The sequence below is a fragment of the Ostrea edulis genome, chromosome 9 (assembly GCF_947568905.1).
Source record: "Ostrea edulis chromosome 9, xbOstEdul1.1, whole genome shotgun sequence".
NCBI classification, from domain to species: domain Eukaryota; kingdom Metazoa; phylum Mollusca; class Bivalvia; order Ostreida; family Ostreidae; genus Ostrea; species Ostrea edulis.
The window spans coordinates 36,705,906-36,718,867 of NC_079172.1; the positions used below are offsets into that span (position 1 = coordinate 36,705,906).

Below are 12,962 nucleotides of genomic sequence, written 5' to 3' on the forward strand. Positions count from 1 at the left end.
CTCTCTGACATGTTTCATAGCGATTGTTAGGCCTTTCTTGGGGCACTGATTTGACTAAAAATTAATCTGTTTACCTGATCAAGGGATATGGCTCACGGCATGTGGGCTGTGACCGACTGTGACCGGTCGACAGGGGATGGTTACTCCTTCTAGGCACCTTATCCCACCTCTAATATATCCAGTAGTTCGTGTTTGCCCAGCTCTCTATTTTGTATTCCTTATATGAGTTATGAGATTGATCACTTTTCCTTATCTTCACCTTTTATTGATACCATCATGTATGTAAGAAAACTTGTGTGGTTTTTGAAATTTATAAAGGTAGGAAATGTCGTTCAAACATGTAAATGTACATATACGATATCGAAGTTTAAAGAACATTATAGTAAACAGATTATTGGAGGGAATACTATTAAAATAACATAAATAAAGGCGATTAGAAAGTAAGGTGTGATTTATATAGCCGCCCATTGGGTGAAATCGAAAGAAAACTGCTAGATTTTTTAAGCACATAAACAAATATAAAATCATTATCAAGAAAATTTATAATTGGTTTTTAAATTGTAAGTTTAGGGCCTAATTTGGGTGCTTATCACTGGCGGATCTAAAATGGACTTGTGGGAGGGCATACCCCTAAAAATTTTAAAGGCTTCATAAAATTATGTTTCCTTTGTTAGAATACAATTTAGATTTACTTTTTTGATGGAATAGATAAATAACATATATAAAAGGAATCTCTTCATTGATTTGTTTTCTTTAAAAACAATATCATGAAATGTTAAGCTCAACGTTTATATGTCTGTTTATGTGTTGATATTGGATGTGTCGTGTTAAAATGTCGTAGTACTTAAAATAAGTTATGTTAAGATCAGCGGGTGCGCATCAAAAGATCGTGAAATGCACAATACTTACTGGCACTAAAGAACTTCATCGACGTTGAGAGAATTTTTTATTTTCATTTTGTGACAGTACTTTTTATCTAAAGAATTTTTATTTATTTCTGAGTACATGTATATCAATAAAAATTCAGCTGGTAACCCGCTTGCACCCGACCTTTTGTTTACAAATACGACTTATTGATGTTTTCCAAAAGTAAAATGTTATGGGTTATTCAACTGACTGTCATACACCTGCACTAATGTACCCCTCTCTGATTTTGTTCTATTCTGACGTTTTCGGGAAAGGGCTACAAATCCACAGGATCTTCGTAATGGTTCAAAATATTTTTCCCATTAACTTGTAATAAACCCCTAGTATTTGTCTCCAATGTTATTTACACCAAAACATCTTACTAACTTTGTGCTTGGGTATGTCTAATAGAGGTGTTTTTTTATTTGAATATCACGTACAACATGCTAAATTCTTCGTCTGCTCCTCCATGCTTGTTATCGTGAGATCTTGTAGGTGGATCAACTGAAAAACTTAAACATTGACAATCATCTCTAAAATGTAGATAATTGAGTCATTCCGACAAAGGAGGGAAAATGATATGGTGGCAGAACAAATATACATTCTGCTGTTCGTTTTTTAACTTGATATCAAATTCAAACTTTATTTAATACTGACGAATCCGCTTTTTCCTCCGTACTCGTCCATTGATGTAAACACTACCTTACATTGGCATATAGCGCCCGGAAGTTGAAACTTCAGTAAATCATACATGGCGCATAAATATGAATCTAAATATGAATATATAGAAATTGCTGCAAACGGTAAAATAGAGCTTCGGAAATCGTAATATGCAGATTGTAAATTCAGATAATGTCAAAGAAACATAGAATATCATTTTATTTACGTAAAGAAAGTCAGCTAATATGTAGAATGATCGAAAATGTTGCAGTAGTGAATCACTCCCGCATCTGCAATATTACTGATATCCTAAGACGTTTTAACCCCCCCCCCCTCCCCAATGAAAAATCTAAGGGGAGCACATCATTACAGCTAGAAATTACAATGCGGGGAATTTACGATAGCTGTCACAGTCAAAATATAGGTAGTATCGTTTCGGTTTTTAACCGTAAGAGTTCTAGAACTCTTAAGTAATTTCACCACAAAATTATATTGTATTTTACTACGGAAGTTCTAAACCTAGTTGCGTAAAGCACTTTAGTGTATTTTTAGAAAAGCGCCAATACTCTGCATAGCGTTCAACATAAAAACAAGTTTAACTATCGATCTTAATTATTGTGTTTTATTTTGATAATTCTAAAGGTGTAAAATCTTTTTTCATATTGTCATCTAATTTCATTTCTTTTGATTGTGTTTTATTGTTACATTCTTCTGCTCATCTTTTTAATACACCTTAGCGTAATTTGTTTTATATAAGGCGCTATCTAAATTTTGTTATTATATTTGCAACCGGAGTGTCCAGGACTCAATCCCTGACGGTAACACACAATACGTTTGAAATGAAATATATAGTGATTGTTTATTTGTCAATCAACTCACAAGTGATGTGAAAGTATGGCTGCTTATGAGATACCTTGCAAACCGATATCATCTATCACGGCCACTGTTGTCGCGATAAAAAACAAAAACTTATTTCAAGAAACTCAACATTTAGACCCTGAAGCGTTCTGTTACCGTTCTGTTCTCGATAAAAAATGTCCAATTCCCACCTTAAACTGTTTTGTTCTCGATAAAACCGTTCCATTCCCACACTAAACTGTTTCATTTCAAGCGTTCAGCGTTTTGTTTCAAGCCCAAACCGTTCGTTCCCACAAACTATGCGTTCCCGCATGGTCACTTGGAACTCGCACGTCAGTTTGTTATTTTATTTCAACATGGCGTTAGGTCGACATGGAAAATGCTATCGTTCCTGATTCGACACAATATTTTAAACTTGTACAAGGGTGGACAGTTCTGCAGTTCACATCCGTAAATGTTTACCGACAAATTACAAGTATATCACGACACGACAAAGTATATTCTTAATCAATGGGTAAAATCTTTTTACTGAAGAACAAAATGAATGAACATGGATGTTTCATTTTTAAACCAATAAATAAATAAATGAATAGCAATAATGTTACTGTTGATGAAAAGAAAAAGCTCGGAAATAAAATGTCAAATTACATGATCTGCTTTAAGTACGGACAACTCTTACATTGATCTGAATTTGACATATTTCCGAGTCGTGAAAATGTTTTTCGGGAAATCAAAAACAATCATTTATAAGAATTCCAAAAGCAGTTTGTGTGGTGTCATCTTCAAAAGAGGGTATGAATTGGTCGAGGCACTAAGAGTTGCTACAGTAATGGTGTACATTGTACTAGTCTACGGGAGAGTGGACACAGAGTTCACACAATAGGTCCCCATCTCAAGTGACTTTGCCCTCTTTCATATCCTCTTTTAATTTTGGGATATGTCACCCAAACCCTTTTAATGTATGTTTATCGAAAGGGTACCTTTATATGTACCATTAATTAACGTCACATGTCACCATGACAATGAAACAATGCAGGCATACCCCTATCGGGGGTTTTAATGCACAATGAATATTTTTATTGAAAACTGTTATTAAGGGTTCTAAATTGAAATTCGATCCAGAATTGTTATTTATTATTAGATTACATAGACATTCATTGATGTATTCATTTTTTGATACATTCATTATGAAAATGTATGAAAGGTGAAGATAACGAAAAGTGATCAATCACATAACTCCTATAAGCAATACAAACTATATAGTTGGGAAAAACACGGACCCCTGGGCACACCAGAGGTGGGATCAAGTGCCTAGGAAGATTCAGCATCCCCTGTCGACCGGTCACACCCGCCGTGAGCCCTATATCCTGATCAGGTAAACGGAGTTAACCGTAGTCAAAATCAATGTGTCAGGAACTGTATATGATTTCAAACGCTTTAATGCACTACATTGAGCCCATATATAAATGTTCCAAATTACACGTTATACATGTACAAACTGAATTCCTCTTTAAAATTACCTGTGCACTAAGTAATCGGAAGAAAAAAAAATCATAACATTTTGAGTAAAGAGTGGCAATGTTACTTTGTATTATATCTAAATCGGACCACGCCTCAAATCACACAATTCCATTTTTCTAATGTGTAAAGTGATTTTTAATTGATTACATACATGTGTAACACAAATATAAATATCCCCATGTGTAATGTAAGGCACATGTAATTGTATATATTAATATACTTCCCTCTCTCTTCCTTCTTTTTTAAATTATTCATCATATCGATCAAATTAAACTTTTCTGACACGTACTCTCTTTCTTTTCCGCAATGTCTATATATGAATAAAAAGTACCAAAATTGTCAGAAATGCAGAATTTGAAATCGAAGCCAAACCGTTCGTTTTCAATTTTCGACCGAAGAAAACCGTTCGTTTTCAATCTCAATGTTTTCCGTTTCAGATAAAAACAGTTCCGTTATCGTTGAAAACCGTTCCCTTCAAACCGGTAAACGTTCGTTTCCCCAAACAGAACCGTTCATCCCTAAACCGTTCAGCGTTCGTTCACTGTTCCACTGGCGTAGTAGTACACATCAGTCTGTACGACAAACATTTAAAGTAGTCACAATCTATGCAAAAAGTTCAGTGGAGAAAGGAGCAAACCACCTAGAATGTTTCACTTAGCAAAATCAAATGCTTGCAAATTTATTAATTCAACAAAGCAGTATCGATTTTATTTGAAGTACTAAAATATCTTAATAGAGTTTGAGAAACAGAGAATTCATTGATTCTTCTGGTCATATCATTCAAATGAAGTGTTGAGATTACTAGTATTACTTGTTTGTCAAATTGATAATTCCTAATCAAAGTTAACAATGAAATGTTGAAACCTGAAACATAGACGGTTAGTTGGTTAGAAGGCTGATTGTTTTACGTCCTGTCGAGAATTTAACTTATGTTGAGACTTCACCAGCTAAAGTTGAAGTACTATTAATTCAGACCTATACCTAACGCTAAAGCCGTAACAGTGAGAACTCTTTAACATGCCAACCCCTGCACGTCCCGAACTGCTTTTAAATCCCGAACTTTCTTACACATTTCTTCGTCGGTGGCATCCAGTGGGCGTTCAGACCTGACTTCATCTGCTAAAGACGTTCTACTGCGTTTGAATTCCCCTATCCAGAATTTAACCTGAGCATAAGATGGTGCAGAATACCCATAACCATCGGCTAACTCGCCATGTATTTCCTTGCATGTTTTACCTTTTAAATGCAAGTACCGAATTATAGCACGGTATTCAACTTTAGATGAAACACATGCCTTTACATCTCTAGCCATGTTTGACATTCAATATCTTATTAAAGAATGACTCGATACGCGTGCAATTTTGTACCAAGGTATAAAACATGTATTAAAACAAGGCATGAAAATCGTGACTGTCTCGATCAATCGGTAATGGAATGGGCTGGTTACCTATTGACTCGCCCAAGTACTAATGAGATACCGCGACTGGTCGGATGTTTTGAAATACGAGCAAAATATCAGATACCTACATATCACCGGGATGATTAAAGGACATATCTCATGTTTTCAAAGTATACAAAATTACATGCAAGAAGTTTTAGGCATGAGAAGAATTAATTTTGATGAAAAAATGAAAAAGTTTAGAAACACGCGTTGTGTCCTTTAACACTCTTCTATAAATAGCGGAAGTTTGTTTCATGATATGTAATACAATTCGAAATATAAAATGCTTAATGGATCCAGATTGATCTATCAGATAATCAAATAAAAATCTTACAGAAAAATGGTTTTGGAAAATTACAGATTTACAAACAGGGATATCTGAAAATGTCAATAAAAAAATTGATGTAGATTATGCGCAAACATGTAATGATTGAAAAATTAATAGTGTCATAGCACATGAGATAGCATTGGACACAATATTCGTTCTTTCTACCTTAATCAGTAATACATCCCGACATCCTCTTGATTTTTCTATCCTGTTTGTGTTCTTGTTCTACACATTATTAAATTACATTTTACATAACAAATGATATGTTTTGAAATCTATGGCATTTTGATGGAAACACCATAGTGATAATTTAGTGATAATATTTTGAACAAAAGCAAAGGTAGAAATATGTTTAAAAAGAAAGATCAGTCAAATAGATCATTCAAAGAATAGAAAAGAAAGAAGGGAAGCAGGGACCCAAAGGAATTTTATTGTAGAAAGAATGAACAAGTAGTGACTTTAACACATATTAATATTTCATTTTTTTTTTGTTAAAAGACAGGCTAATGCCAAACAAGTTAATGTTACAGGGGTTTAAACAGTCTCGTTTAAAGTCAACATTTCGCAAATTATATGGTAGTTATTATGATCTAGATATATATGTAGTTTTCTAATACACCATATCATTGGGTCAAATGATGTTCGACTTCTTTTATATTCATTGTAAGACCGTTTTGGCGCTCTGATTTTGACTACTGACTACTCTGTTTACCTGATCAAGACATATGACTCACAGCATGTGTGACGGGTTGACATGGAGTTCTCACCCTTCCTGGTCACCTGGTTCCACCTCTGGTATACCCATGGGTCCGTTTTTGCCAAACTCTCTATTTTGTATTCCTTATGAGAATTTTGAGATTGATCACTGATCGTTATATTTACCTTTCGTGCATTATCACACGTACGCATATGTGTTTTAACATCTGCAAAGGCAACTGAAGATTATGCATGATAATCAATATGTTACAACTAATAAAAAAAAGAGAAGCAAATGAAAAGTATTTCATAGTTTACAAAGGTGAAGATAACAAGCTTTGATCAATCTCATAACTCCTATAGACAATACAAAATAGAAAGGTGGATAACCACGGACCCTTGAATATACCAGCTTATTTTATGTCTTATTGTTAACTTGTCAGCAATAGACAAATAAAAGATTCATAAAAATTTAGTGAATATCATCACAAAGCAAGGATAGGGATATAAAAGTTAAAATGATCAACAGTTATGGACGTTGTATGCTGTCATAAGGTTGTATATACAGCAATTTCACACCTGCATTATTAAATACTATGTCAATATTCTTGAAGTGTGGGCTCCTCCCATAGTTAATCAGATAGAGATGTGATATTTTGCATCTATACAATTGAAAGGATACACAATCTCTTCACTAAAGGAACGCATTTTTAAGTTCTGTAATGGCTACTTGGATGTCATAATTTTAACATTACAGAGGAGTTTACAATAATGGCAGAGCAGGAATCAGTTATGTCTACGTGGATTGTTTTTTAAAATGCTGTACGGAAAGTGTACCAAGAATGATATGTTTTACTGATAAATGTTGATAATCACTGTTATTGTTCTGTCAGTACTGATGCATTCTGATTAATGGTGTTTTCACTGTTGTTATTGATATTTTATTGGTACAGTGACATGTTGATTCTTATTGTCGTTTGTACTGTGGATTTTGATGTTTGTTGATAAGTACTGAGAAAATACAATAAGTATTAAGTAGTTCCGATAAATACTGTGGCTATTGGTTTCCTCTCAGGAGGTCTAAAAATTGGTCGGGGTAAAATGAATGGTGTAGTTATTTTTTTTTCAAAAACAGTTTTTTATAATATGTATTATATCGTTTTAAAGTTATTCATATACATGTAATTAAAACGATACCAAATAGTAACATTTGCCATGAGAAAACCTGGTTTTGAATATCTTCTCAGATTGATCTACTTCCTTATTTTTTTCTATAAAATTTCTTTCTTGTTGTTCACTTAACAGAAAGTGAGTGATGCATGCAATTTATTGTTTTGAATTTGAATTCGTATTCAGGAAATGATAAATAGTCTTGTAAAGACTGTAGTAGGGATATTCAATAAGTACTCACGCTGTTTTTCTTTCTCTCCGGAAGTTGCAGTGGTACAGTACCGAGTTCATTATTTTGATCATTCAGAGTGCTCCCATTCCTGTGTATTTGTTTAAGCATGGTCTATCCTTCCTCCCTAATGTCAAAGCACTTATTTTCTCTGCCGAGAATTCAGAGCGCCTGTTCTCCCATTTAATATTTCTTTGATAATTAATACTGTACAATGAGGAAACGGTGACGATAATGAAACAATAAGTAATCTCGTAGCTCCTATCAGAAATACGAAGTTAAGAAGTAAAGAACTTAACTATATGCACTATACAAATCTGCAAATATTGGCCTTTTATGCTCAGAATAATCTCATTGAAGCATATCTGCCAAGCGATTGTGTGAATATTAGTCTACAATTTTCTAGTTCACTTAAAAGGGATATACAATTCATGAACATGATATTATGATACAGAGTCTTACGGAGTAAAAGAGGCTAATATGATCATGCATTTATTTTCCAAATGAAAGTGAAATTAGCACTATTAAAAATAGATTGAATGCCAATTGTAGTAAATACTAAAGATAATATCCGTTTGTAAATTGGATTTTTGAAAATCAAAACTTCATACAATTTAACCAGATATTGATTGTACTGTATAATGAATGGTACATCAACAATAATCGTCATTATAGATTCAATGAGTTATACAAATCATTCTATCATGGGAGTTGTTGATCTGTTTACACAATACACGTATTACTAACTTTGTTCCAATTTGTCAAAAACTTTGGAAAGAAAAATAGAGAAAGCCACGTGCATAAGCACAACTTTCTTACAAACTATGTAAAATCTTTCAGTATGCATACATGAACAAAATGAGCTATCATTTGATTGGATTATGTTTTACACCTTCCGTTCTCTTATCGATGACTGTACTATTCACAACACCATATGATGTCTCAATTGGATAGAAACAGTGTTAAGCATTCAATATATCAAGCTATAGGACCCAGGGCGGGTTTTACCGGTCGCCAGGGAATGCTTACTCCTCCTAGACACCTGGTCCCACCGATCGTATATCCAGGGGTTCATCTTTGCCCAACTCTCTATTTTGTATTCCTTAAAGAGTTATGAGATTCACCACTGTTCGTTATCTTCACCTTCCATATCATTGATGGAAAAGTGAAGATAACGAGTAATGTTCCATCTTATATATGGCCCAACTATCTATTTTGTATTGCTTATAGGAGTTATGAGATTGATCACTGTTCGTTATCTTCACCTTGCATATACATCTATGTGTCCTTTTGTCAGAGTACGATTTAAATTAAAAGATTTGATGAAATAGATGCATACAAATATATAACGTCGATTTCTTCAATGTGTAACTTATATACCGTCAATCTCTTCAATGCAAGGTGAAGATAACGAACAGTGATCAATCTCATAACTAATACAGACTGGCGGGAATAGGGATCATAAGAAAGCTATGAGATTAGTTCAATATTCAAACGTATTTGAATAGTAAGTATCTAACCGAAATGGGATGATTTCATCCAAAATATTTTACTAAAATTATTTGAATAGTAAGTATCTAACCGAAATAGGATGATTTCATCCAAAATATTTTACTAAAATTATTTGTGGGGTTATGAGTTCACACAGACATTATGTTTCAAAATGAGTACGAGTATGGAAATGAACTTGGGTTCAAATTGACTGGTTACCTAATATGACTACATCAACAACAAAAAATCACTTGAAGCTGTGAGTTTTTTGGGTCATATGTGGGTTCAGAGAATATTGGAAAGTATGTTAGGAAACAAGTATAGTGGAAAAATATGTGAGGATTTTTAACATTAAATTTATGAGTCGGCGATGCAGGAATGCAGTGATATAGGGAATCAACCATGCAACTGTCATTTGAGGGGTGGGACGTAAATCAAAGATAGTTATAAGGGGTTGATCTTAAGCTTTCTGATCTGTCCCAATATCTTCTTAAAGAGCTACAATTCTGCAGCTAGTTCTTTAGAAGATTCTTTAAAGATTTCCCATGTATATATTTCGCATGTAAAACTTTGATCCCCTATTGTGACCCCACCCAATCCCTATGGACCACCACTTTAACAAACTTGAACATGCACTATATCTGAATGTAAAACATTGATCCTCTATTGTGACCTCACTCTAGCCCCGAACACCATGATTTACACAAACTAAGAACCTTTTAAGTGAATTTAGACTTTTCTGGTCCAGTGGTTCTTGAGAAGAAAGTTTTATTTTTAAATGACCCCACCCTGATTTTGCATTCTCATGATAATTTCCCCTTTGAAGGGTGCGTGACCCTTTTTATGATCAAACTTGAATCGCCTTCACCCATGGAAGATGTATATCAAGTTTGATTGAAATTGGCCCAGTAGTTCTTGAAAAGACGATGAAAATGTGAAAAGTTTACAGACAGACGGACAAAAGGCAAAGGTGACCAGAAAAGCTCACTTGAGTTTTCGGCTTAGGTGAGCTAAAAAGTATATAAACATGTTTAAGGACATGAGGGGCGATGTGGCCAAAAATAACTCGTCAATGAATATTTTTTCTTTTTTTCATGAAGCACCATCAGGATGTCCTGTACAATGTGTATAAATTTCATGGCCACTTTCTAGGTATACAAGGGAGATAATAAGCTTTGAATTACCCCCCTTTTCGAAAATTGTGAATTTTACAAGATTATTCCGATTTTCAATTCAAAAAAATAATTTGATGGAATTTTTATCTATATCTTTTAAATTTTTTTTTAGAATATATGTAAAATATAAAATATATAATAATAAAATGCTTAAACATAACCATATAATAAGAAATTGGGAAAATTTAAGGATTTGGGGTGGAAATTGGTTCTCAAAAACAGGGTAGTCCAGATACTAAATGAAGCACTGCTCAAAAACTTGTCAATGATTTTTTTTGCAAACACTGCAATTAAAAGCTATTCATATACCCAACTTCCTGTAGAAATATGAAGGGGTGAAGCTAATCTTCATTTTGAGGTAGGCGTCCTTGAAGTTATACATTGATATGTTCACTTGGGGTTAGGCTTGGCGAAATATTTGTTATTAATAACTTTCAAGCTTATATTCTTTTCATGTACACATGTACAACTACTGTTAAAAGTAATGGGGGATGGGACAGTCACAATTTATTTCCACTACAAAATTAAAAAAAAAAGAAGCTCATTATCAAAGACGGGGGGGGGGGGGGGGGGGGGGCAGCCTAATTCTTCTTGCCTGTTTTGGAATACATTGTTAGAAACTATATTTGTTTTGAACCTACTGAAATATTTAGAATTTTCATAATTACGGAACAAAAATTGAGTTAATGGAAACAAATTAAATTTTTTTTAAATATACATGTATATCTTAAACATGGCTTCGAACAAAACGTCTAGTCTAGCTCTACACAATACATCTTCTTTCAAACCACGGGTTAACGTCAATATGAGCTACTACTTCCTTTACTAGATCAACAGCATTTCCGCGGCCATGTTAGCTAGTGTCGCTTGACTCGATCGTCTCCATGCTATTTTTCAAGGTATTTATGTATCGCACATGTTGTGACTTTGCACCTTTTTCTTTTTCACATGTCTGCTTCTCGCATAAATTCCGACGTGTGTCATATTTTTTTTAATTAGTTATCATTTCCGCAGCAGTGCTTCGTAAAGATAGTAAAAATAATTTGTAATATGACCTAGTTTCAGAGATAAAGCGTACTTATATTTACATGAAAATGCATGCAAAAATTAAACATTCCTAGTATGGACGTTAATATTTGACCAAAAGTAACGATTGTCGTCATAAGGAGGGGGGGTGGTGTATTTTTCGCAAACAAGGATCGATTATAAAAGCACCTGAATAGTGTGTATGTTTCCCAAGCAAGATTCGGAGAAATGTGTGCCCAGTTCTAGTTTCACACTATTATTGTAAATATCAACAAACGATCATCATCTTACACTTGCACTGAGTCAGTGTTTACAGACGGTTGACTTTCTTTTTGTAAATGCCTAGAGATGCAAATTGCATGTGCATGTAGGAGCGATTTCGGTGAGTTGTAGGCTATACTATCAAAATTATTGTGGCTCATACTATACATATATATAATATATGCAATGTATATATATCAAAAAGAGACTTGTAATCACTATGAAATAAAAGGAAAATTATCATTTGACAAGAATTCAATCAACAGATTTACACAAAACACTTGACAGCGATAGCAAATTACAACAAAATATGATGACATTTTCCCCGCGATGCAACGTCGTGACGTACTTTTTTATTATGACGTCGTATAGTGTGTCTGTACAGTATTGGGATTTTTCTCGGGAAGCTTAACTACGCTGCGTCCGGTTCTAAATTTATAATAAATTTGCAACCATCACGTGATCATCGTCCCGCATATCCTTAATGTTAAGCCTGTTTGTTCTATTGCTAAAGAGCTTCATTGCCAGCATCTACCTTCACTGAGCTTCCATCATCATGAAAGGTGAAGATAACGAACAGCGATCAATCTCAAAACTCCATTTTGATTATCCAGGCCAAATTAATCCTTTCGGAGGGGTTAGGGCTGGGTGTCCTGTTGAGGTCGAAATTTGTTTTTCTATACTTGGTGACCAAGTGGATTGATCCTATCCAATCCTGTAAACTCTATGTCTCGTTTTACTATTTCATTCCATGTCAGCTTTGGTCTATCTGTGATGACCTTAACTGTTGATCATGATACACGACATTATCTGACAAATCTGCAAAAATTATTTAGAAGAGGAATTAATAAAACGTCTTCGTAAAAGGTAGCAATGAATAGCAATAAATGTATAGTTAGATGAAAATCATAATTTCTATTCCTAAAAAATAAGTGTTTATCAGCTGTAAATCTTAATTCACATATCAATTATCATTTTTAAAGATTCAAAGTGATACAGATATCATAAATATTTTATGACAAATATATCATAATTATAGTACCACAATATTTTTGCTGTATTTTAACAGGAGGCTGTCAAAATACAAATCATTAATTATACTCCTAAAGGTGCAAATCAAATCTTGTATATATACCTTTTCTCAAAACATTTTTAATGAGCTGTATTGCACCTGTTGTAGACTCTCTTTCGGACTGGCTC

The 12,962-nt window shown here is 33.9% G+C and overlaps 1 protein-coding gene across 50 annotated transcripts in view; it reads left to right on the forward strand.

Annotated features, from left to right (window-relative positions):
- Positions 1-12,962, forward strand: part of LOC125659436 (leucine-rich repeat-containing protein 15-like) — a 615,079-nt gene that overhangs the window by 19,603 nt on the left and 582,514 nt on the right. The gene's annotated exons all lie outside the window — the stretch shown is intronic.